The sequence below is a fragment of the Phocoena sinus genome, chromosome 8, assembly GCF_008692025.1.
Source record: "Phocoena sinus isolate mPhoSin1 chromosome 8, mPhoSin1.pri, whole genome shotgun sequence".
Classification (NCBI taxonomy): domain Eukaryota; kingdom Metazoa; phylum Chordata; class Mammalia; order Artiodactyla; family Phocoenidae; genus Phocoena; species Phocoena sinus.
The window spans coordinates 67,096,525-67,122,026 of NC_045770.1; the positions used below are offsets into that span (position 1 = coordinate 67,096,525).

Here is a 25,502-nt window from a genome sequence, read left to right on the forward strand (position 1 = left end):
TCCTTCTACAGGTTCACCTACGGAAACCTGGTTTTTTGATACTCATCATTAGCAACCCAAGAAACTAGGCACGTAGAGTCTACAAATGTGGGATTTGTCTTATATCTTAGCTAGAAACTAAGTCACACCCCCAAAAATGTTTGGATACGTTGTTTCATCTTCCTGAAACTTAAATTTACTCTTGTCCCTATGCTGCTGAGAAAATCTTTGGATCCCTTTTCCCTGCAGGAGAAAGTTTTTCAAGTATAAAAAATTTCACAACCTATCACCACTGTTTATTCCCCCTATTCGTTTAGTCACACAGAGTTACTTATTATGTCCAAGGTCTAATACTATTTAGCCATTTTAGAAGTCCCCACTCATTCTTCAAGAACGCTTTTCAGGTGCCTCCTCTGAATTTCTCAAACCGGGATTAGCCGCCGCCTCCTTGGTGCTTACACATTTGGTTCCTTTCTTCCCCAAGCTGACTTTAAGTTAGCCTTGGGCAAGGGCTGTATCTGTATGCTTCACACATGTAATCATGTAAAGACCTAATAAATGTTTGTTGAATTGAGTTGCAGTAGGTACATCTTCAGGAATGAGAATTTAAGGTTTGAATTCAAGAAAGATGACTTGGATAAAATTAGATGTCAAGCAATATGTATTATAGCCAGTGTTAACAAGTGGCTGGCAACCAGTGTTGGGGGATAATTACAGTTTGGTGTAAAACAAGCCATTCGAGGTGTGAAAGATAAATTACTCAGCTCACATTTGGATGGGGGAGGGTGATGTATGAATTACGCAGAATAGATTTTCTAGCATTTGATTTACTTAGACCGTTCATCCTTTTTAGGTCATCTGTTACTTAGGCTGGACAGCGGTTGGAACAGATATCCATGGAAGCTTTGGACTTGTGAACATCTGATGCAACCTCCTTTTAAGGGCAGTGCACTCTGACAGACCTGGGCTCAAATCCCAGCTCTGCCATCTATTAGCTTTGTGCTTTGAGTGAGCTCTTTAACTGGTCTTAGGCTTAGGTTCCTCATCTGGAAACTGGGAATAATAATAGTACCTGTCTTACAGAACTGTTGTGGTAATGGAGAGGGCTATTTGGGAAATGTGTTGCTCATTGGCTGGCACACAGTAGGCACTTAATAAATGATACCTGTTACTGATTAAAGATAATGTTTTGATGCTTCCTTCTCGAGTTCGGAAAGGTGGAGTGTAAATACAGTAGTATATGTAGAGAAAATGCTTAATGGAGTTTTGTGACTTTTTACCCTGCCTTTGATTCTCTAGTTGTATGAGATTGCCATTATCTCTGTGATTATATGTCACTTCCATGGAACTCAGAGCATCGGGTGCTCAGAATGTAGCAGAAAGAGGGCAGGAGCTAATGTGCCAACACACCAGGGGCGAATATATGTATTATCAAACCTTGTGGTTCTTTTGTTTGTTTGTTTTTTTAACTAGAAAGCAGCAGATCTGCCATTGTGATAATATTTTATTTTCACTGATTTGGGATAGATTCCTGGCGATGCCAATAGTTTTACTACCCGATCTAGGTCTAGCATTTTATACTTACAGAACGCTTTCATATTTGCAGGAGAATAAACTTGTTTGGCAGTGAGCTTTTAAATGGTAAAATTTATACCATCAGTTGTTACATGGATGGATGGATGAATGAATGAATGAACACCTCAATGTTGCTCTTTGGAGTTTTATTTGAGAGTCATTATAATCTTCTCTTAAAATGTTACTCTTCCTGTTAGGACAAATACAGGGCACTGAATGTAGTGTAAATGAGGTCAATCAGATTGATTCCTCATAACCCCCAAGTGGGATCATTACACTGAGGGAATGGGAGCAGAGAAAAGGCTTGGTAATTTTGGAACCTAGTAGACTTTAGGGGTAGAGTACCTGGGACCTAGGGAAAAAAAGATAATAGGATTTGGGAAGGAAGTAAAGCTAGGAAAGGAGGATGATAGAAAGCAATCGTTACTTCTTACTAGATTGGGGAAAAAGTGGAGAGGACTCCCTCTTCTGTTTCGCACCTCAGGAAAAAACACAGGTCATCACTGTTAGTAATCTTACTTTTACAGGTTGGATAGAAAGACTGGTCTTGGATTTATGAGCTCATCAAGATTTTGTAGATGAGCTGGAAACCTAACTCTGCATATTGTCTTTCCAGGGGCAGTTCAGTTTCTGACTTCAGGCCTTGGAAAACAACCCATTCTTAGGCTGGGTACTCCGTCTCCTAGTTTCTGTGCCTTAAGTGTTATTTTGAAAAACCTTCACCGTATTGTGGACATAGCAGGGTAAAGGTGGAGAAAAAAGTCACATTTGTCATAAGAAGAAAAAGTAGCTCTATTTTTCTTTGGCAAAGATCACCTCTGAAAAGTGTTGTGAAGTGTAGTTTCCTTAAATACAACTAACTCAGGCTTAATGTGTGCTTTTTTTATGTTCAGCAGCTAAGCCCAAGTTAATTAATGCTGCACATCCCGTAGTGACTCTTTCTCAAGCCAGGCACACTCGCATATACCCTAGTGCAAAAAGGCAAACAACTTAATTAACTTACTCTCCATCCATAATTCTCTTGAAATTAACTATTTATAATGTCTAGGAGTTTACATTGCAAGCATACTTTAAAAACTGTTTAGAATAAAAGGGACCAACATGGTTGGTTACCCTCTCATTCCTCTCTTTGCCTACTTGGCTGTTATATGAAACGTAGCCATTCCTGTCACACTCTAGAGCTGCATGGTTGAAACTATTATTAATTTCTGCAAACACTCAATATTTCTTATTTGTTATTCCTTTTTTCAAGATGTGTTAATTTTTCATTGAGCCCTTACCCTGTGCCTGGCCCTGGGCCCTCAGTAGTGGACAGGGCAGATGTGGCTGCTGCCCTCAGTGAGTTTAGAGTTTCTTTGGAAGCTTCAGACACATTTTGTTGGTTTGCTAGGGTTGCTGTAACAAAAGGCCACAGACTGGGTGGCTTAAACAGCAGAAACTTATTGTCGCACAGTTCTGGAGGCTGAAGTGCAAGATCGAGGTACCAGCAGGTTTGGTTTCTCCTGAGGCCTCTCTTCTTGGCTTGCAGATATCCACCTTCTCCCTGTGTCCTCACATGGGCTCCTCTCTGTGTGCAAGCATCCCTGTTGTCTCTTCGTTTTCTTGGACACCAGTCTTGTTGGATTAGGGCCTCACCCCTATGACCTCATTTAACCATAATTACTTGTTTAAAGGCTCTGTCTTCAAATACAGTCACATTGGGAGTTAGGGCTCCAACATATGGATCTTGAGGGAGACACGATTTAGTCTATAATACACGTTAATAGTTACTGACATGGGTCGGTGGTGGTCCCTGTGTGTGACCCCAGTCTTGGTCAGGGCAGACTTAGTGGAGGCAAGGGCTGTCTAAGATGGGAATTGACGTGGAAGTAGGAGTTGGTCAGGAAGAGAGGGAAGGGAGAAATATCTTAGGCTACATGTTTGAAGGTCCAGAGGACATGGAAGAGGATGTGGTGGATAATTCAGTATGACTGGGTTTAGAAATAGCTTGCTTTTCCTTCCATCTGAATTTGAATGCCATGTACGCATGAATTGTAGTCTTGAATTGTGTCAGCTCATTAGAACTCAGTGTATTTTGTCCTTGGATTTGTGATCGGTGTTCAGTGTGAAGATGGGATGCAGTCCCCTTTTATCTGTGGAGAGTCGGGGTTATGAATGGGATTGACAGAGTAGCCTCTCCCCCACATACCTGTACTGCTCTGGTTGGGTTTGTCATCTGCCCTCATCTACCACCTACAGGTGCTGCCTCTGCAGGCGATGTGTTCCACAGGTGGGTGCAGGAGTGAGATGGATTGCCCAAACAAAAAGTAGGGGAATAAAGAAGGGGAAAAGATCCACCTATAATTCCTATCACCCAGAGCCAGCCACATTTTGATATATTTCCTTTACATGACTTAATTTTTATTTTACAAAGTTGGAATCATCCTATATGTATATTTTATCTTGCTTTCTTAAGGTATAGCATAAACCATTCCCGTTAAATATAATGTTTGTTTGTGTTCTGCTCAGAACAATACAATGTAAAGCAACAAGAAAATACCCATTTTTGCCTGTACTCATTTTCTAATGTTCCTAGGAGCAAGTATTGCTGTTGGGAGTATTTATTAATATATTGATTCAACCCTTTTGGGTAGCAATTTGATTATGCGTATCAGAAGACTTAAAAATAATCTTTGCTCCTAATTTAATTTAGGGATAGTATCTTGAATATTGGGGCAGGGAAGGAAGCTGCTCAGAGATGTCTGTCATAGTTTTCTCAGTGGGGAAAAGAGAAACAAACTAAACCAAATATAAGGAATTGTTAAACATTGTATTGTCTTGACTATATGTAAGGATGGACCTTTTCTCATTTCATCAGAGCATTTACGTTTCTTCTTTTGTGAATTAGCCTTCGATGTTTTTTGACCACTCTTTCTATAGGTGCAGTGGTGCTTTGAGGGAAACAAAAAGTTGCAGAGGTGTGAACGTTCTCTTTGCCCTCACTTAATTGGCAGTGATGAATGTTGGAGGGGTGTGAGCCTGTTTCTGTTGGACTGAGGGAGTAATTGCATTCAGGTCACATTTACAGTAATGTAGATGAGAAATTATAATAGTGATGAGAAATGAATTTACTTATAGCTAATTTGGGGTTCATCTGACGTGTACAGTGTGTTTGATATGTGCCAGAGACCATGCCAGCCGATTTCATAGAAATGTTCTTTCTTGATCCTCACGACAGTTCTATAAGGGAGTTTTAGACCCTTTTTACATACAAGAAAATCAAGGTTCAGACAAATTCAAACTGGAGTTTGAACTAGGTCTCCAGATACCCAGGCCAAGGGCCCTTCCTTCTAAACCACCAAGTCTGCCTTGTATATAAGATCTGGTATCAGTATTTTTATCTGAGTGTCCTGTCCAGTTGTTTCGTGTGGGCCCCTGGAATGTCATGCCCAGTGTTATGTTGCTGCTGCAGGAGGATGTTAAAAGATGAGCACGCTTGCTGGCCGTGAAAATGATCCTGGGGATCGCCTTCGGATGGGCTGAAGACGTTAGACCCCTTCCGTCGGAAAGAAGAAAGTTGAAGGGAAACATTAAAGGAAGCTTAAAATCATAAAGGGTAAATGTAGATTTATTCAGTATTTTCCCAAGTGCTGCAGTGTAGATGCATTTAGAAATTACAAGGAAGGATTTGTAGGACAGAGTTGCATAATACATTTCAAATTCTATTACTCTGTATATCTTAACAGCTGAGATTTAATTGGCTCAGACATTCTGTGGATGAAGGAATGATCCATAGAGAACGAGTCAGAGAAGTTGTGTAGTTGCAGAGAGGATTCTAAGTTTTTAAGGTTGAAGTTATGAATGAAGGGCCACCAGAATGCCTCCCCCAGCAGAAGACTGTAGGTGTGCACCTGGGCCAGGCCTGGCTGAGGGGCAACGCAGGAGGGATGAGCCATCACCGCCCTGGTAGACAACCCTTCATGGGGTAAAGCAAGGACTCAAGTGACAGCAGATGTCATCTTTCATGTTTGTGGATTTACTCAAAATTAGTCTTTTTTGCCTCCTCTTATCTCTGCCATATTATCAATCCAGTTAAAAAAGAAGGTATTTCATTCTCTCTCTTCAACGCTTATGGGATTTTGAAAACACTACTCTACCTCATGACATACCACATGTCCCTGTGAGTCCTAATAACAAAAGTTTTGGGTTCTTTGTGAACATGGGACCTCCTTTTGTGAAACTTTGAATACATTCAGGAGGAATGTATGACAGACAGGATTCCACTGTTGAGGGGCACTGGGAACACTGCATTGTCCTCGGATAATATTGAATGTAGACAATGCTGTGTGGCCTCCAAGAACATTCCAAGGCCACTGATCCTTCAAGGGGAGGATCAACCTTTAAGTTTTTGATTTTGTGACTGTGATCAGAATAGACTCTGGGACATAATTCCAGATATATCCAGATTAACTTTCTCTGTCTAATTAAAGAAGAATTTTGGATTTAAATCCTGTTGGAAGCAAAGTTAAGGGCCCGTTTTATGCATTTACTAAATGCTAATGATGACATGGACTTCAAAGAAAAATTTTAACATCTAAGTAGAAAATCGGTACAAAACTAAGGTTTAGCATAGAGTGGTTCTGAAATGAGCACCGTCTCAGAGTCAGGAGGCGTCAGTTCTGCCCAGTTGTAAACTCATGAGTGGTGTGGCCTTGGGCATTGTCTTTGGCTTCTCTTTGCTTTAATTTTCTCATCTGCAAAGAAAGTTGAAATTGTTGAAGTTATCCCTACAGTGTCTTCTAAAGCCAAACATTTCTGACTCTGTTTAATATTAAAGTAGCTGAGAGAGTTCCTTTAAGTCTAGGCATTATGGTTACAAATATTTTCATTGTTTTCTGGTTGGTTTTTGTGATAAGATTTTGTCATTATGAGGCTTGGGTAGATGAGAAACCACATACATGGCATGAAAGGGTTTCTCAACAGAAAATCCGTGTGGCTCAAACTCTGAAAACAGGCTTACAAATTTCTCCTGAAAAACAAACATGTCACTACACAAGCAACTCATGAAAGACCTCTGAGCACTGCTTTTCATAGATGTAGGACAATTCCCAAATAATATTTTTTTTCAAAATAGTATTTTCCGTCCAACTTATTTATTAAAAAAAATTTTTTTTTAATATTGTAGGCTTCAGAAGGAAGTACAGTCCGTACTCTGTGTACATTTCTGGTCCATTCATTCTGTCAACATTTATTGATCATCTCCTATGTGCTAGGTGGGATCCTGGAGGCTGAGAATTAGAGGAGTTACAGAAAAAAGCTCCTGCTATCTAGTTCCTAGTTTCTAGTACCTAGACCAGTAGAGAATGTGGTTGTGGAAACAGTGATGATAGAATGTGGTTTTGAGCGCAGGGTGGGTGTAGGGAGCCTGAGCAGGGAATCATTAATTGTAGGTCATGGAAGCCTTTATTGGAAAATGAATAGAAGTTTGCAGGTAGCAACAAGGGTTGGCATTCTTGATGTAGGAGTCTGCAAGATAGAAAGCCCAGGGATAGGAAGATGACATTGAAGGTAATATGATAAGACTTGTTATTTTATGTAAGATCACTCTGGTTACAGCCTTAAGGAAGGTGAGAGTGGGGCAGGGAGAGATGGATGATAAGGAAAGCAGTTAGGCTACTTCAAAAGGTCCGAAAGAAGAGGCAGGGAAGGTTGGAGCTATAGGCAGGCCTGAGAGATGGGTATTTATGTAACTGAATGATTGCGTAAGGATTGGGAACCAGAAGGGGAAGCCAGGCATGATTGTGGGGTTTCTAACTTGTGCGAGTTGGTTGGAGCACCCTTGAGAGACTCATTGGCAAGGGAGTGACTTAGGATCCTCAAATGTGCCATCTCTTGCTGATTTAGGAACCTGCTGCCCCTTTGGTGAAAGTTTTAGAAGCAGTGACTGGAATAAAGAGGTGATAGCCAGTGGTGTGCTGGTAAATACTTTCAATCAACTAACCACACACACACACACACGCACGCACGCACGCACATGGACACACAAAATCAATGTGTTGATTAAACTTTTTACTAATCTAAAGCACGTGTAGCACACAATTTATAAATACTAATATACATGCTTTTTATTGTAAAATACATATAACTGATTTTCTCACAGAATATCTTCACTGATGATCTCTTGTATCCATAGCTTAGCTCTGCTTGCCATTGACCAGGGAGTGTAATCGCCCTGCACCCCCAGTCTTTGCATCCGTCTGGGAAAGTGCCTCACCTCCCTTACTGTCTACCAAAGGTCTGCACGATACAGGCGCCGCTTTGTCCACACTCTCTCCCAGACCACACACCATTCAGTAGCTGCTTTTGGATATGTTTCTATTCATTCCCTCACTTCCTAGGTCAGTGACCAAGGTCTATGCATATGAGACCATATGAGTTGTGTAAAAATCTCGAAGGGCCCCTTGATCCTTAGAATCCCACTTGAGAAGCAAACTGAACTAGACCAAACTGATGGGTGGGCCTCACCTCTAACCACAACTACTTTTGCATGTGAGGATGTTTATTATATAGCATTGAAGAGATGTAATTTAATGTGCCGTGTAACATATCCTCATAGTTCTCATCCCACTTGACCTTTCCCTAGCATTTTATATGATTGATTGATTGGTTGGTTGGCCATGTTGGGTCTTTGTTGCTGCACGCGGGCTTTCTCTAGTTGTGGCGAGCGGGGGCTACTCTTTGTTGTGGTGCGCAAGCTTCTCATTGCGGTGGCTTCTCTTGTTGCGGAGCACGGGCTCTAGGCGCGCGGGCCTCAGTAGTTGTGGCACGCTGGCTCAGTAGTGGTGGCTCGCAGGCTCTAGAACTCAGGCTCAGTAGTTGTGATGCACGGGCTTAGTTGCTCCACGGCATGTGCAATCTTTCCGGACCAGGGCTCGAACCCGTGTCCCCTGCATTGACAGGTGGATTCTTAACCACTGCACCACCAGGGAGGTCCTATCATTGACTTTTTATAGCACTCTTCTTTTTTCAGCTTCATCTATCCTTGCCTTCCATGATATCACTGGACCAAGTACATGTCTCTTTTCGATTTCTCTGCCTCTTCTGCTGATTCCTTTTCTTCTGTTCTGTCAGTTCTCCGCAGTGCCCTGTTTCTTTTACACTTCTTGCCTGGATGTCATTCATTGCTCTCAGGGTTTGGTTACCAGCAGCAGGCTCTAGACTACTGGACCTGTGTCTCCTGCTCAGCCTGAATCTCTTAATCTCCAACCCTGCACATCCACCTACTTGCTGGATGGCTCCACGTGGAAATCCTTTTGTGTTCTCAAATGAAAATACCCCAAATGAGACCTATTGGCTCCTTTGCTCCAGTCTTCTGATTTTCCCGTATTCTTTGTTTCTAAGTTGTTACTACCATCTTGGAGCTAAAAATATCAGCTGCCGGGGCTTCCCTGGTGGCGCAGTGGTTGAGAGTCCGCCTGCCAATGCAGGGGACACGGGTTCGTGCCCTGGTCCGGGAAGATCCCACGTGCCACGGAGCGGCTGGGCCCGTGAGCCATGGCCGCTGAGCCTGCGCGTCCGGAGCCTGTGGTCTGCAACGGGAGAGGCCACACAGTGAGAGGCCCGCGTACCGCAAAAAACAAAAAAAGAACATCAGCTGCCATGGAAATCGTTTCTTCCCATCCACACCAGATATGTCAAGAAGACCTGGCAGTTCTTCATTTGATTCCATCTCCTCTCCTGCTCTCTTCAGGTTTACTCCCCAAATTCAGGCCTTCATCACCTTTCTCACCTGAACTGTTGCCCATCTCCCTGCCTCCGATTAGCCCCGTCAGTCTAGTTTGCGTCCCATAGCTAGATTTCTTATCTTCATTCCATAGCTAGATTTAGCTTTTCAAAGCCCAGGTAGGATGTTCAGGCATTCTCTTCCTTGAGCACATCTGATGGCCCTTTGCATTGTCTGCAGGATGCAGTCTAGACTCTTGGCACGGCTGTCTCACTATAGCAAACTTAGCTCATCTTCTGCTGTCCCTCTAGCTACTCACTTCATAAACCAAGCTAAATAAATACTCCCAGTTGCTCATTCACGCTGAAGGGTCTGTAATTAAATTGTACAGAAAGGTCAGTCAAAATTCATATAATGGGGATGGTTGTTTCTGAGTAAGGGTCTTTCTGTCTCCACTTTTACTTATATTCTTAATCATGACATGAAAGAGCATCTGTTGGCCCTTGACGCCTGGGTCTAGGGTTCAGTGATGTCATTGTGTCTCTCCTTGTGCTCTTCATGTAACTTGGGGATGCTGGCTATGTTAATAGGTACACCAGCTCTCTGCATGTCTCCTTTCAGGGAGAGAACGGCCCCATTCACACCAGAAACCTCATTTTCCTCAGAGGTAGAAAAATGAGACACAGGCTTCATATTAAGGGAATTTATACATACATGACGGCTCCCTGTATGTGATTTCATGACTGGAATGGAATTAGATATGCAGTGGCTTTCAGAGTTCTGGTAGACATTTGATTGTTCCCCCTGGATAGTAACTTTATGGTTTTTACAAGGGGAGTCATACTGGAAATTTACCCTCTTTGTCTTTCAACTGATTTGTCCCCAGGCCAGACCTGTCTGAAAATTGAAATGGTAAACCTTTTCTCTTTTCAGGTTATCGTCGGAGCTGTCAGGAATTTGTTACTGTCTGCTAAAGCCTTTTAGCATGATAACATGCTAAAGGCAGTACTCGTGTGGGAAGTTACACTATTATATGGATGCAGAGAGGGACTTAAAACTAGATTATTCCTGTGTGAAAGGGGTTGGGGGGCAAGGGAACAGAATTAAAAAGGAAAACCCTTAAAAACATAAACCCTGTGGATCTGCCTTTTCTTCCTACCTGCATCTCTTGTATGCCACAGGGTAGACTGTAAGCTCCATGGGTGCAGAAAAGCTGCCTTTTGTCCTCCTTTGATACTCTCAGCTATCTGTACCCAAGTCATGCCCATAAGGTACGGTGGTAGTCAGAAGCCGTTGGCTTTAGAGAGTGTCTCTGTCCTCTTAGCACAGCCCTTGAGGTGACTGGGACGGATGCTGGTTAAGAAGTGTGTTCCCTACGTGAGCGCACAGACTGGACTTATTCTCCTTGATCATTTTTCTCCAGGGAGAACTCTGTGCTGAATGCTGGTTTTGCCTTGTTCTTGGAGGGTTGGTTTAGAATTCTCTTGTGCTTTTCCAAGAATCCCTCCATACCTCCACTTCCTCTGCCACTGCTCGCATAGTAGCCCTTCTCGTAGCTTCTTGGATTTACTGGGAAGTATGCCATCTTCCTTTGGTTTGGACCTTGGAGACTCAGCTCTTTCAGTGTTCAGAGGGAAATGGAAGGTGGAGGATCAAAGGACACCAGTGCTTTCTGGTGTTCTCTGACTGCCTGTGTTTGGAAGGAATGTAAAAGCAGTGAGTTCTCATCATTATTGTGAAATTACAGCATTATTAGACCTTTGGGGAAACTGAGGCGTAAAAAGGTTAATAAGTGTCCCCTAAAGTCAGTGACTAGTTGATGGCAGAGTTCTGAGGTCTGCACCACACTTCCCTGTTCATATGGAAGGTTCTGGAAAGGTCTCCTTTGAAAATGTATCATGACATCATGAAGTATAAGCTTCAAGGTTACGTATGTTAAAGAAATGCAGTCAGTTTTCCTCAGGTGCCCATACTGGTGAGCAAGCTGATCCTATCCTCAAATGATTTCTACAGAGCAAGGAAAAAACAGTCAGACTAATGTTAATCATGGGAGCCTATTATAATGATATATAACTTGTCGTAACACATTATAATAGTACAGCAAATATATTTAACTCATGGAACATTCTCAGGGGGCTCTTAACTCCCTTTAAAATCATGCTCCAGGCCTCTGTTATAGCAAGATGGAGCTGCAGAGTTCTGTCTGTGAAGCTGCCACACCACTTTGACCAAGCCAGTGTTATGAGAATCCCTTTTCAAAACCCCTGCACTGTTTTTCCAGGCTTAAAAGTATGTTTGGTTTTGTCAGCACCTGGAAACGGGAAGTTGAGATTTGAGGAGAAACCTTTGGCGTTTATGCACTAAGCTTGCTGGAGAGTTGGAGTCTCTGTTGCCATGGAAACTGCACTGCTGCCTCATTTATTAATGGAGGCTTGGTGAACTTCCAGAGGTACTCCTGCCCTGTCCTGTAAATTCATTCTAGAGAAATGCAGGTTGACTTTTCAAACATGTTTCTGTCATTTCTCAGGCATTGCCCCCTGGATCCTCATGAGCTCCAGAAAATTGCCTGTATGCTGTTTCAGAACCACCAATTTTTCTCTGGCAAGTGCGTGTGAAGGCTGTTTCCTCTCTTTCATGCTTAAATCATGTTTATGCCTGCCTGCCTTGTCCAATAAGTGAATTTTTATTATTCCGCCTTTAAGAATTATGGATTTAAAATAAGGGAATGGAAAAATTAAGTAATCAAATGCATTGAAAACCTTGATACTAACTTTAAGGGAGTTATACATCTCTAACTTTTGAACTTCTAAACTTGGTTTTTTATCCGAAATGGATGGTTTGCTTCTTTCCACTGCAGAAAGACACTTTCAGAAAATGGCTCAGACAAATGTTTTTAAAGTAAGTCTTCATTTCACTAAACTAACTCTCCCCTGCCAGGTATATTAACAGTATTGGAAGCTGCCTCTAGAAAAAAAATTTTTTTTTCCATCTAATTGTTTATCTGGAGGATGCAAATAGTAGTTTTAAGCCTTTAAGTCATCCATCATGCCTGGCAGCCTCTATTATCTCATTGTTGGAGCCAAGTGAGAGTCTTTCTCTGTCTTAGGAAGGAGGTGCATAGATCTGGCTGTGCCAAATCTGTGCTCTCAGGGGGTCCAAGCCCTGCTCTAAGGGAAGGCAACTTAGGCAGACCCACAGGTCCCCTAGAATGGAGAAAGATCATGGGTCCCCATTTTCTGATGTCGCATTAATGTAGAGACTAACTTGATGTTCAGAGTAGAAGTGATGGGACTTGTTCCCTTGGTCCTTCTAGTGTCTCTGAATTACTGTTAGTTTTTAAATGCATTTTTGTGGCTGTAATAAAACACTGTTTATAGTCAGCTACAAAGTAAGTAATTACAATGCAGCAAACAAAATTCAATATAGCTTTGCCGTGGTTTTTTGAATTTTAATCAATCCAGACTTAGAGTAAATTATAAAATCCCGTTGCTTTTGTTGTGATAAGTGACATTGACAAAATATTAATCTAATGGATTGTTATTCGCAGAAGCTAAATGTCTTCTCTAGTCTGCAGGCTTTGGATGTTTGCTTTTTGTTTTAATTTCCAGTGTATGCTTTAAAAAATCCAGAGAAAAGAATAAAGTTTTAAAACCACATGAAATAAAAACTCTATGGAATATTCCATTGTTGATATCTTGCCAGTCACAATTGCACATCTCATTTATGGCACTGAAAACTTTTCTTTTTTTAAACCAGATGTCTCTGTGGTCACTTTTTTTGGTATCGTTAAAACTGGAGCTGGGATAAAAAACCAACTGTTGACTACGAAGTCTAATATTAAAGGAATAATCAGCCCATGTTCCTATTAGATCATTTCCCTTTTATTCTACTTTGTAAATTACTTTGTGCTGTTGCTTAAAAATGGCATTTTGTTGGTTGTGTATCCCTTTTGTAGCTAAATTATCTGAGTTATTTTCTTTGGAGATTCTTTTAACTTGAATTTATATAATAATCTATAAAGTGTATATATGCATATATATGTATATATTGCGTGTATTAAAAATTCAAAAGTTAATTTTTCTTTCTGTCAGTTTATTTGCTTCCTTCCACCATGGCTCAACGCCTTTCTTTGTCTTAACATTTTGATGTTAAAAATGAATGTAAAGAATTTAATTCCCAGGTCTTCACATTAGTCCTGCAAGAGTTTTTTAATAATACGAATTTCAGTCCAAGGGTAAAATCTTTACATGTTGTTTGTCTCCTTTTACTCTTCAGAGCTGACCCAGAATCCAAAGGTTGGAGTGAAATTAATTTCTCCCCATAGCTTTTCCTTCAAGGTATTGTAGAAATCCTCCTTTTGAAAAGTGGAGCCAGTTACTCGTGTGTGTGTGTGTGTGTGTGTGTGTGAGAGAGAGAGAGAGAGAGAGAGAGAGAGAGAGAGAGAGGGAGAGAGAGAGAGGAGGGCAGTGGTAAAGTCACATTATTTAGTCAGTTTCCAAGTATGATTGTTGCCTGTATTTTTATCCGGGGATTAAATTGTTGCCACCAGCATCACCGTCAGCTCGTGGGGGGCAAGGGTAGAGAAGGTGCGAGACAGTTGGTTGTAGACACCCAGACATGACAGCAGAATAATCTCCGCAACAATATGGCAGTGGAGCATTTGCTGACTTCAGAGCGCCAGATCAACCCCAGTATTTTTTCAGGGATGCTAAACCTCTTGTAACTGCTAAATTGGATTTGTCACTGAATGAAGTATCAGCTGCTGTTGAACAAGGCCATAAAAGCCAGCCGGCTGGCCCTTTGTAGGCAGGGCTTACCCAACGATTGATATGTTTTAGCACTTTTGGGATTATTGTGATTAAGAGGAAACCATCCTGAATGAGAGAGAAAAGGGGGTAAGGACGCCCAGCTCACAGCTGTGAGCAGCCTGTGTTTGCTGCTGAGGAAGTCACCATTACGGCTTTCTCCGGGGTCCTACCCTGATTGACGGGTATGAAATCTTTATATGAGGAAGCGGTGTCCTTATTTCCTCCGGTTGCAGCTCTCCCTGCAGGGCAGTAGGCACGTGGAATGCTGTGGACTTGAGCATTCCGAATGCTTTTCAAGTGCTCAGGCACGCATGCGTGCACATGCCCACAGTGGCTAAACGCGTTGGTCCACACACACACAAGTTAATTGAGTTAACGTGTGGGGATTTTGGTAACAACAATAGAGTGTCCTCTTTTATTTCCCAGACTCAAAGCTCTGTAACATGCGTTAAATAGATACCTCCGTGTAGTTTGCGTCTGAGTCGCTTGTGTGTGTGATGGCTGAATGGAGACTCCACAGCCCTTGGGTTTGTAAACTCGGAGCACCTGGCTGTGGGTTCATTAAGTACGAGAACCTTACCGTCCTTTTAGAACAGGCTCGTTTTCAAGAACCACCTGCTCCTGGGAGTGGGCGAGGTTTTGCATGGCTCTTGCACCGGCCCAAGGCAACCTTTTCCCGAGAGGCAGCTTGTTGAGTAGGCTGGAGTTTGAAGCTGCCCACTACTTGCAGATGCACATGGAATGAGTTGCCTCTCTGGACATCCCAGGAGGCTGTGCCTGGTTCATGCTCAGAGTTTGCTCAGCATACCGCACAGGAAAGAGGCCGGCTTGCCAGGTCCTGCAGAGCGTCTTTCCAAGTCCGTGAAAAGCACGAATCATCCAGCAGCAGAGCATGCTTACAGCTGGCCCTTTGCTAGCTTTGATCTGCGAATCAGGCTGCACCGTGAATGCCCTTATTGTCATGTTATGTGTACACAGTGTGTGAATTATTGAAAATAGGGAGGCCTGAGCCTCATCTGGTAGAGATTACAGTGCAGGCATGCTGGGCGAAGGTCTGTAATTGAAAATCCCCAGATGCTGTTTATGTGGCCTTTGTCACATGACCTGCTGCAGGAAGATTGTCTGAACAAAATGTTGCCTGCATGAAGAGTGGAGCCCGCCCTCCCCCTCGTCCAGAGCCTCCCCAGCCTCAGTCTGTACACAGCTTAAACACCTGCCCAAAGGATTTTTAAAGGCTTAAAATAGATACGCTCATAGCATTTAAATAGAGAGCATCTTGCTTGTTGGTTTAAACTGCTTAAGCGGTTGTTGACTTGTGGAACCTTCTATCCACCAAGGGTTTGCTGAATAATTTCACTCTGAGATATCTTTGCAAAGCAGCCTTCAGGGCTGGAGTCAAGAGTAGTTTGGGCTCTGCCTTTTACAAAATCAAACTTGTGTGTGGTGAACGAACTTGCAGATGAAGCCACGTCGACTGTCCATATTCCCTGTCTTTAAAAAGTACCATGGCTACCCAGGATACAGCCCGGAGTGAGCTGGTTTGTTTCCATTTTATCCAGTTTTTTCTAACTTATTCTAGCCGTTTCTTAGAAAATTTGTTTTTCTCAGTTAAATACTGAGTGTTCTCCTCTGTGAGGGTGGTGAATTGAGGCAGGATGATAAATCTTAAAGATCACAAGAATTAAAAACAGAGTGGCTTTAGCAAGCTAATTTTGAAGAGGGAAAGGCTCTGAGTTTTCCGGGTCCTGTCCACTAGGGAATGGAGCAGTCACTCAGTGTCCTTTTTTGCCCCCTGTATCTCAGTTATGATACGTGTGCCTTGTCCGTTTCTTGGAGCTTGTGAAGAGGAGAGGTGTCTCGGGGTGCATGGGTATCTCAGCAGCTCACAAGCGTTCAGCTGGGCTGTGAGTTCCTCGAACTCTTGTGTTCTTCTTTATATCCCAGTCCTGCCAGCACAGTGCTTTTTCTGTCCTTCCTGTTCCTTTTCCCTCCCTGTCTTCCTGCCTCTTCAAAGAAAACATTGTCACCACCTCCTGTGTGCCATGATGTCACCTCTTCAAATATATTTTTTCTTCCCAAGAAGTGGCTAAAATCAGCAGCAGTGCTATCATTAAGTAGCAAGCTCTGAGTACAATGCCAGGAGTTAGAGGCCGGGGGATACTGTGGGAAACAGGACGTGGGCCTTGCTTTAAAGAAGCTCCTAATTTGTCAAAAAAAAAAAGGGAGCAAAAACTTGCACAGGAAGAGTGCATGGCAAGCACTATGCTAGTTTGCATGGAGGTTGCTGAGCTGAAGAGGCAGAACAAACTGTCACGGAGCTGGGGGAGTGCCTTTGGAACCGGGTCTTGACAACTCAGAAGTAAGTGTTCAGCAGATTTGGACAGGACTGAGGGGCGAGGGCAGGTCAATCTACACAAAGGGAATAGCACCCAACGGACACAATAGCTCTGTAGAGCGAGGCAGGAGAAAGGGCAAAAAGTGGGCTTGTATGTGTAACAGTTATGTTTTTTACAGAGAATATATTGCATATTACCTGAGTAATTAGAAATTTAAAAGGAATAAAAATGGGTTAACTCTCCTGAATCTAAAACTCAACCAAAAGAGCTAATAATCTCTTTGTTTTGCTTGATCACTAGCTAAAATGAAAGCCCATTTCATAGGCCACTGCTTTCTCGTTGATGATATTGTTGCCTTTGGATACTCCTGATTTTGAGAGCAGTCTAATGCGTCCAGCGCAGTTGGGTAAATGACAGAGAACGTGGCAACCACGGGAGGAAACATTTCTGGACTTTTCTCAAACTGTTCTTCAGTATGTTTCCTCTCCTTCTAAATATTCTGCCTTTTATTACAGACGTGTGGCTTCTTGCCTCAATTCTCCTTCTAAAATCTAAACTCCTTGGGGGCAGAGAACATGTTATTATTCCAGTGTGTATCTCCTCCAGTGCCTAGTGCAATGCCATAGAAGATACTTAACAGATATTACTGAACAGGGGACGGGGACTACATTGTGGCCAGATTATGATGGCCTTGAAGGCATGAAGAGGTGAGGTTTTATCTTGTATTATAGGTGGTAAATGGACTTTTAAAATGGTATATTACAGTTCCATCCACTTTGTGGTTGGGTTGGGCCCCCTTTAAGATTTTGTTTTGGTTAAGCACTTAGTAATGATCTTGTGAGAAGTTAACTTATTATAGAGGCTATTTTCAGAGCAGTTTGTCTGATGTTAAGCATAATGAGCTTGGAAGACAAAGCTGGGTTCAAATCCCAATTCCACCACTTAACTGGTTTGGGAACTTGGGCAAGTTTCTTCTTTGAACCTCAGGTTCAGCATTTATAAAACGGGAATAAGGTGGGAATGAAGGCTAAATGTATTCATGTATAAGCACAGTGCTTTGAATAGTGCTGACACAGTAGGTATTCACACAGTAGGTATTGTCTCACTTTCTTTTATCTCACTTCGTCCCTACCTGTCATCCAATATTATTTCATTTAGCTTAACCCCCCCCCAAGTTTCAGTCTCTTGGGTTTGAGTGCATTTTTTAAAATGTTGTTCTTTATGTTATGGTTTCCATATTATTTTTAAAAGAATTACTAAGTGCCTAGACATTTAGAATTCTTTTTATCGAATATTATGTTTTCTAAGCAGCAAGTAATCCTATGTGAGTGTCATTTGGATTTTAATGCTTGCATAACTCACCTTTGTATAGCTACTGCTATATAACTTCAGAAGTTGATGCTTAATTCTTCTAATGATAGTTGTGTTTTTACACTGACAACTAAATTCCGGAAATCCAGTGGGAGACATGCTGTTTATTTTCTTTTTTCCTTTAGAATAATTTTTATTAAATCATAAACGTGCAACAGCTTCTTAACTCTACACACCCACAAAAATTTTTTAAAGGAATAACATTATGTCTTATTCCACCATGATTCTGGCTAATAGCCTCCATAACCAGGGCTACCTAGAAAATTGCCACCTCTAGGTCCTCCTCCATAGCCATGAAAGCTACCCCTGAATCCAGGACCACTTCCATATCCATCAGATCCTCCCTAAAGTTCCTTCCTGGTCCTGCTCCAAAATTTCCACCACTACCATGAGAATATACAAAACCAAAGTGGCCTCCTCTTCCACTTCTAGAATGTTGGACTTCTTGCATTTTAGGTTGAGACAGGGCCTTTCTTACTTCTGCATGATGACCATTGATGACATGGTTGGGACATTTAATGCAATGCCTGCAGTCTATTCATAGAGGTAATTTTACAGTCTGCCACAAATTATAATTTTGGCCTCATTTAGCCCTTAGCAAAAACCTAATTCTTGCTATTTTATTCAAGGAAGAATCTATTCTAAATTAAAAGATTATTGTAGCAACTACGTAATTTGCATGATGCCCTCTTAATATTCAGATATCACAATAAAGGGCTCCTTTTACTTAGAAACAGGTTTTATGGCCATATCATTTGGATGATTTAGGGTAATGAATGCAAAGATTTTGAGGACATTTTCAGTGTAGCGTGGAAAAGATGTTCCATTTCTATAGCGTTAAAAGTAGAAACATTGTAGGTTTATACTAGATGCCATGTGGTATGGTATCCTGGACAGAAACCATGTATGTCAGTTCAAGTAATGAAAAAGAGGTCCAGAGAAGTGAAGCAAGTTTCCCATGTTCACACAGCTAATAAGTACATGTTCAAATTTCCCAGAGAAGATCTAGGCAATGATACATCTGAATCCAAAAAAAAAGTTTGCAGCAATGCCACTATTAAAGAATCTCCATTAAAGACCAGCAATTTTTAGCACTTCAAATGTGTGGATTTCACACTTCTCTAAGGCCAAATAATTAATAAATAAACAGTGTTCTTACCAAAGTTTTTCATTAACAGGACTCTCCTGGGTTAATGTTGGATTACCTTTTTTTTTGGACCAGGTCCATATTACTGTGGCATGTGGAGGTCATCAGGGGGAGAGAGGGGTGAGGAGGAAAAGAGCATGTGTTGGTCACACTTGAGCCAAGCTAAGAGCTCAGGACGAGAGTCTGGAGAATTGTGCCGCCTCTCACTAAAATAGTTGTAACTGTAAAAGGGCCTACAGATTTCAGATGGTATTGACAATGCTGTTATCCAATTTAGGTACTCATTTTTTAGATCCTGTTTTTTTTCTGATTTTCTTCATATGGAAGAGGAGAGCTCATTCATTTTTTTTTTTCCTTTAATTGAAAACATTTACTGAGCACCTACTTAATAGGCGCTAGATCTGGAGTCAGAACCAGATGGGTTCTGTCCATAGAGCAGTCACTATTCTAAGAGGGGACTGGATAGTCCTGTAGGTAAGTAATGGCAGTGTAGCAGCAGCCGAGCTATCTGCTCAGTACATGAGCATACGAAGGAGAAACGACTAACTCAGTTTGGAAAGCTCCCAGATGTCAAGGAGGAAATGCTTCAGTTGGTGCTTACAGGGATAAATAGGAGTTTTGCTGGCAAAGGAGAAGAAGAAGAACATTTAAGGACAGATGGTTACACAAAGACATAGAGGTGTGGAAAAGCATAGTGATGGCTAGGGGAACTCTATGAAGCTACTATAGCAGTACAGGAACGGGCTGTTAGCCTTAGGTAACAAGCTAAGGAGTGTGTGTCTTTCTTATAATGGATGGGGACCTGTTGGTGTAGGAAAGCAACGTAATCAGATGTGGGCATGAAAGAGAAGGTGAATGCCCACAAGATGAATGGCAGGAACTGTCAGGACTGAACACTCTCCTGAGAGCCTCTGGGTAGGGGGTCTACTTAGGTTGCCACTGGGGTCGACAGGGTTAGAGTCTGTTAACATCCTTGAGTGTGTGGGACACAAAAATGCTGAAGATATAGAACCTACCTTTCAGGAGCTTATGGTCTTTTACACAAGGAACTCTTACTAGAGCCACAATGTGGGCAGTGCCCTGACCCATGAAGTAAAGTACTTTGGGCCCAGGGCAGCATGGGGAATCTGTGCTACTTCCCAGTCAGAGTCAAGCCATCTCCCTTCACCCCACTTGTATATACAAGGCAGTTTTCTTTTTTTTTAATATATAAATTTATTTTTGTATTTACTTTTGGCTGCGTTGGGTCTTTGTTGCTGCGCGCGGGCTTTCTCTAGCTGCGGCGAGCGGGGGCTACTCTTCGTTGCAGTGCGCAGGCTTCTCATTGCGGTGGCTTCTCTTTGTTGTGGAGCACAGGCTCTAGGCACGCAGGCTTCAGAGTTCTGGCTCAGTAGTTGTGGCTCACAGGCTTAGTTGCTCCACGGCATGTGGGATCTTCCCAGACCAGGGATTGAACCCGTGTCCCCTGCATTGGCAGGTAAATTCTTAATCACTGTGCCACCAGGGAAGTCCCAGGCAGCTTGTTTTTAACTCACAGTGTATTTGGTTTCAGTTTGCTCTGTAGTATTGTGGTCTTTCCCAGCCACTGGTCTGTGAGGTGAGCTCCAGGTACCTGGCTCCCTGGCTCACTCCTCTTCACACACTCCAAGCCTAGTGCATATTTCAGGCCTTTCATGGAGGTTTTGTGAAAGAAAGAGTATCTGAGCTGGACCTGGAAGGCTTTTGATTGGTGACCTTAAGGGATATTGTACTTGTGAGCAAAACCTTAGAATGGCAGGATGGTTCAGGGAGCTGAAAGCTAGGTGTGCATTTTGATGGCAGTAAAATGGATTAAGGTGATGATGGTGTGTCATGAAAAAAAAGTTAGGGCCAGACGGTGGGACCATACTGAACACTATACTAAAGGAATTTGACCTTTAGACTATAGGCAGAAGGTCTTGAAGCAGTAGAGTGGCTGAACCAGAGGTGTGTTTCAAGTAGCTGTATATAGGATGGATTAGAAAGAGCAACTAGAGGCATAACGTAATTAAGGCTAGGTAGAGGATTAAAGAGGTGATTGTAGGGCTTCCCTGGTGGTGCAGTGGTTAAGAATCTGCCTGCCAATGCAGGGGACACGGGTTCGAGCCCTGGTCTGGGAAGATCCCACATGCCCGCGGAGCAACTAAGCCCGTGCGCCACAACTACTTAGCCCGAGCTCTAGAACCCACGAGCCACAACTACTGAAGCCTGTGCACCTAGAGCCTGTGATCTGCAACAAGAGAAGCCACCGCAATGAGAAGCCCACGCACCGCAACGAAGAGTAGCCCCTGCTCACCACAACTAGAGAAAGCCTGCGCGCAGCAACAGACCCAACCCAGCCAAAAATAAAATAAATAAAGTAAATAATTTTTTTTTAAAAAGGTGATTGTGTAGCATCTCTTTATTGCTTCATAAAGAATGAGCCATTAGAAAAATTTTCTTCATTTATATTTTTTTTCCTTCTGGAAGTAAACACAACAAAAAGAATTCAACATGGAGGGATTGTTTGTATTCAATGCATAACATTAGACATTTTTACTTGCTCGTCTCTCTTCGACCCTTGTAGTCTTATGCAAATGTGTAGTTTGTTAGCTAAGATGAAGGAGACCACGGTGTTTTATGGAGCCATCACTTGATAATGTTATCAGCTGCCATTGACTGATGGGAACTCAGAGAAGTTGGGACTTGGGTTATTGCCAGGCGTTTTGAAGGGATTCAAGGAATAAGTTCTGACCAACCAGGGTTAACACAGCCTTCGTGTGTGTATTCTTCCTTCTAAAGCTGTTCCTTGTAAACCTCTGGGTGAGTGTAGACAGAGGATATTTATTTTAGAGACTTGCCAGTGTTCACCTCCTGAAGGCCACCAGTTCATTTTGTAAGACTTTAGATGGGGAACATGCAGTACCAGCCTCTGGCAATGCAGAATGGGCTGCCTGGCCCATCCTGGTGATTTTCCATGTTGGTTGGTGCTGATTTTTGGTCAATGATTTATATTGGGGATTAACTGAGACACTGGTGTCTAAACTTCCTCATTGGCAACAACACTCTGTGACCATTTCAAATGCTCTTTAGTGCGCCTTCGTTTACTCCCAATCTAAACCTTGTAGCCCTCCCCCACTCTGGTTCTCCATCCCTCTCATTCAGTTATTCTTTCCATCAGTGTATACTTTCTGAGGACCTGCTGTATTCTTGGCACCGGGGGCACAGCGATGAGCGAAAACACAAGGTCTCTGCTCCTCTGGAAATTCCTGTCTTTAGTGGGGGAGGCAGGTGTTCATCATGCAGTCATTCAGATAAATGGAACTTGTCAGCTCTGATGCGTGCCATGATTGAGAGGCGTGGAGAGGGGTAGGGTGACTTGAGTCTGTTCTCACGGGTGAGAGTCCTTCACAGATGTAAGCTCCCTGAAGGCAGAGATGGCATCTCTTTACCCCCAGAATCCTAGCATGTTGCTTGTGCCCTGTAGGTGCGGTGGGTGACTGGCCAGCTTTGGTAGACCTCCTTTCTTTCCCAGTGTTGCTGGGGTGATGAAGCAGTGTGTGAGAAATGGCTAATTATTAACTCCTCACAGGTCAGTGAATGGTCTCTACTGCCTCCTCTGGGAGTATCCATAGATACAGACGCCCCAGGTCTTCAGCAGGACAGGTTCATCCAACATCCCCGTTCTGTAGACCTCTCCCTAGCAGCTGACACTTGGTTCCTGCAGTGTACCCTACACCTGTGCTTTTTGGTTGTTGGCTTTCATATTCTAAGATACTTTTTGCTTTACATGAACCTCAGGTCATACAGAGAGGTCCAGAGCTAGAAAGTATTTTAACACCATCTCATAGAATCTTACCCAAGAAAAGTCCGTTGTAAATCACTCTCTCATTGGGCATTGCTGCTGGTGTTGGAGGACAGAATCATGCTTTGTGGTGTTGTCACCTCGTAGAAGACATCTTTCTTTGCTTCTTCTCACTGGGTCATCTTTTTCCAGTTTATGCTGATGATTCAGTGTCAAACTGGATTGTAGGGACATAGGAGCCTCTTTTCTGCTCCTGATGACAATTCATTCCATAAACATTGAGCTGATTGGGAAGGGGAGGCAGAGAAAAGATGGATGTTATTGGCTCTTTTTTTTTGTTTTTGGCCTCAAGGCGTGGCTTGTGGGATCTTAGTTCCCCGACCAGGGACTGAACCCCGGGCCCTTGGCAGTGAAAACCCAGAGTCCTAACCACTGGACCACCAGGGAGTTCCCTCATTGGTTGTTGTTCTTAAAGACTTTATGTTCTGTTTGGAGCCATGACGTGTGCTGAAACGATCAAATACAAGGCAGAAAATATACGAGCCAGCAGTAAAGAGGCCAAGGTCAAGGGCTGTGGATGTTTAGGGAGAGGGGACCTGACCTCTCCCAGCTGGAAAGCTCATGAAGGACAGGCATTTGAGAGGTGGGCAGAATCCAGACATGCAGCACTGGGCAAGGAGATGCAGGCCATGAAAGCAATTGTGTGTTCAGGTACAGAGCTCAGACAGCTTAGGGTCTTCACAAGGAACAGCCAAATAGTGCCCTTGGGCCAAGTTAAGGCTTGTGAGGGGGTGTGGAAGACCATATGGCTACAACCATAGCATCAGTGCCTGTTTCATACAGCTTTGGTCTAGCAGTCAGAAGAAGCTTGAGTTTTCCATCTGATTCTCGTTTTTTTAACATGGGAAAAACCTGTGGGGGAATCCTCCCATGTCCCTCCCAGCAAAGAGAGGGCTAACAGAGGTTTCCTTAGAGTACACTAAAGCCCCTTCCCCAGGCCGGAGTATGTGTTAGCCTTCAGACCCGGCTGCAGCCAGGGAAGAGGAGGTTCCATTTGTTACTTCTTCCTTTGTGGCTCCCTGACTCCATTCAATTACAAAGTGGCTCTTACACTGTTAAAGCCGAGTGTCTCTGGGCTACAATTTCTAGCCACAGACCCTGCATTTGCTGTGCCTCAAACATGACCCTGAGGCCACATCCCATTACACACAAGCCCACAACAACGTTAACCAGTCTTCTCTCTGGGTAAGGCAAGCACAGCGCAAACTCCCTTTCTGTCGGAATCTCTCTCTCTCTTGCCCCTTTAGCGGAAATTTCACAGCAATCTGGGAGGCTGGAAAAGCCAATGATGGGCTCACTTTCAACTGTGTTATGTCACTTAGGAGAAAGGAAGAAGAAAATAAAAACTGGATCGTAGCACTTAGTGAGTGAGGATCACAGTATAAAAGCGACAGGTCAGGCTGTTTGCCTTTGCTGCTGCCTCTTGCCTGTGGGAAAAGCAAAGGCAACTGCAGCTGCTGCATCTCAGATTTGAAGAAGTGATAGGGTGTGCATTTCTAAAGGACATTCTGTGCTGCAGAGAAGCTGTAGTATAATGACACTTAGTGGTGAAGTGTGACATTGCCACTCAGCTCTATAAGCTATTACAGGTATTTATAGAGAAGAGTGAAGGAGATGATTCATGGATGCTGTGAATGTAGAACCTGGAGATTCCTGGGCTCAGAAAGAGAAAGTGTGCAGTGGTCAAGGGAGCTTGAGGGTCAGCATGCCTGGTTTTTAGGAGCCCCAGTTTCCTCTGTATATATATTTTAAAATGCTGCTTCCTCTGTCTAGAAGGGTCTTCAGCGTACCCCCTCCATTCTGCCTATCAAAATCAGTCTTATCACTCTAGTTAATGATATGCACACTGAAGGATGCAGGGATGTTATCATGCCTGCCACTTATTTTGAAATGCAACAACAACAAAATAAGATGGCTCGGTGGACGGGTAGAAGAGTGGATAGATGGAGTGACATGTGATAAAGCGAATAAAGAAAAAGTGAAGGTAGGATCTGGATGGTGGGTATGTCGTGTATATAGTGTTCACTTTGTATGTTGGAAATTTTTTATAATGTTGGAGAAAATGTAATCTATCTTTAAAGGCTAGCTTATATTCCAGTACTTTGGGGAAGGCTTTCTAGATTTCTGGAATTATTTGTGGCTAATTACCCACATATGTTACTAGAACCTCTTTCAGTTGCTGTCTGACACGTAGAGCTGATTTCCTCTACCTTAGCCCTTGTTTTGGACAGTGAACTCCTTGTGGGCAGCAGGCTAGGCTGTCTTTATATCCCTGATACACCAGACAGGCATCATGTAAGGCACAGGGAGAGATGGTACCCACATAACTGTAGGAATAGTTTAGGAATGTCATGATTAACTTTAAAGTTAACTTAGTTGAAAGTAACTTTTGTAATGTAAGGTTTACTGGATCAAGCACCACTATATGTGTACATGTGTATTTTTTTTTGGAAGCGAGAGTTAGAGAAATGAGGGTTAACATTTCTAATAACCAGCATTCTTCATGGCTGTGAAACAGAACTGTGTTGTATGGACCAGAGCCCCACTGCCAGTTACATCCGTGATGTTTGGTGTCCCTGAGTTCCCGGTCCTTGATTGGAGAATTCTGTACCTTAGTACCATGATTCAAATCCAAGGCTTTGAATTGTATGAATCCAACCCGTTTGGAGGGCCATGCTATAGAAATATAAATAGGGCTCAGAAAGTCCTATCAGGGTTGCTA

At 42.9% G+C, this 25,502-nt stretch overlaps 1 protein-coding gene across 11 annotated transcripts in view; it reads left to right on the forward strand.

Moving 5' to 3' along the window:
- TEAD1 (TEA domain transcription factor 1) overlaps nucleotides 1-25,502 on the forward strand; it is a 264,526-nt gene that overhangs the window by 160,742 nt on the left and 78,282 nt on the right. The window contains exon 1 of one of the 11 annotated variants that reach the window (XM_032639101.1): nucleotides 16,409-16,423. The exons of the other annotated variants lie outside the window; for them this stretch is intronic. The gene's annotated coding sequence lies outside the window, so the exon portion shown is untranslated. Of the gene's footprint in view, nucleotides 1-16,408; nucleotides 16,424-25,502 lie in introns of those variants that run through there. 11 annotated transcript variants of the gene reach the window in all.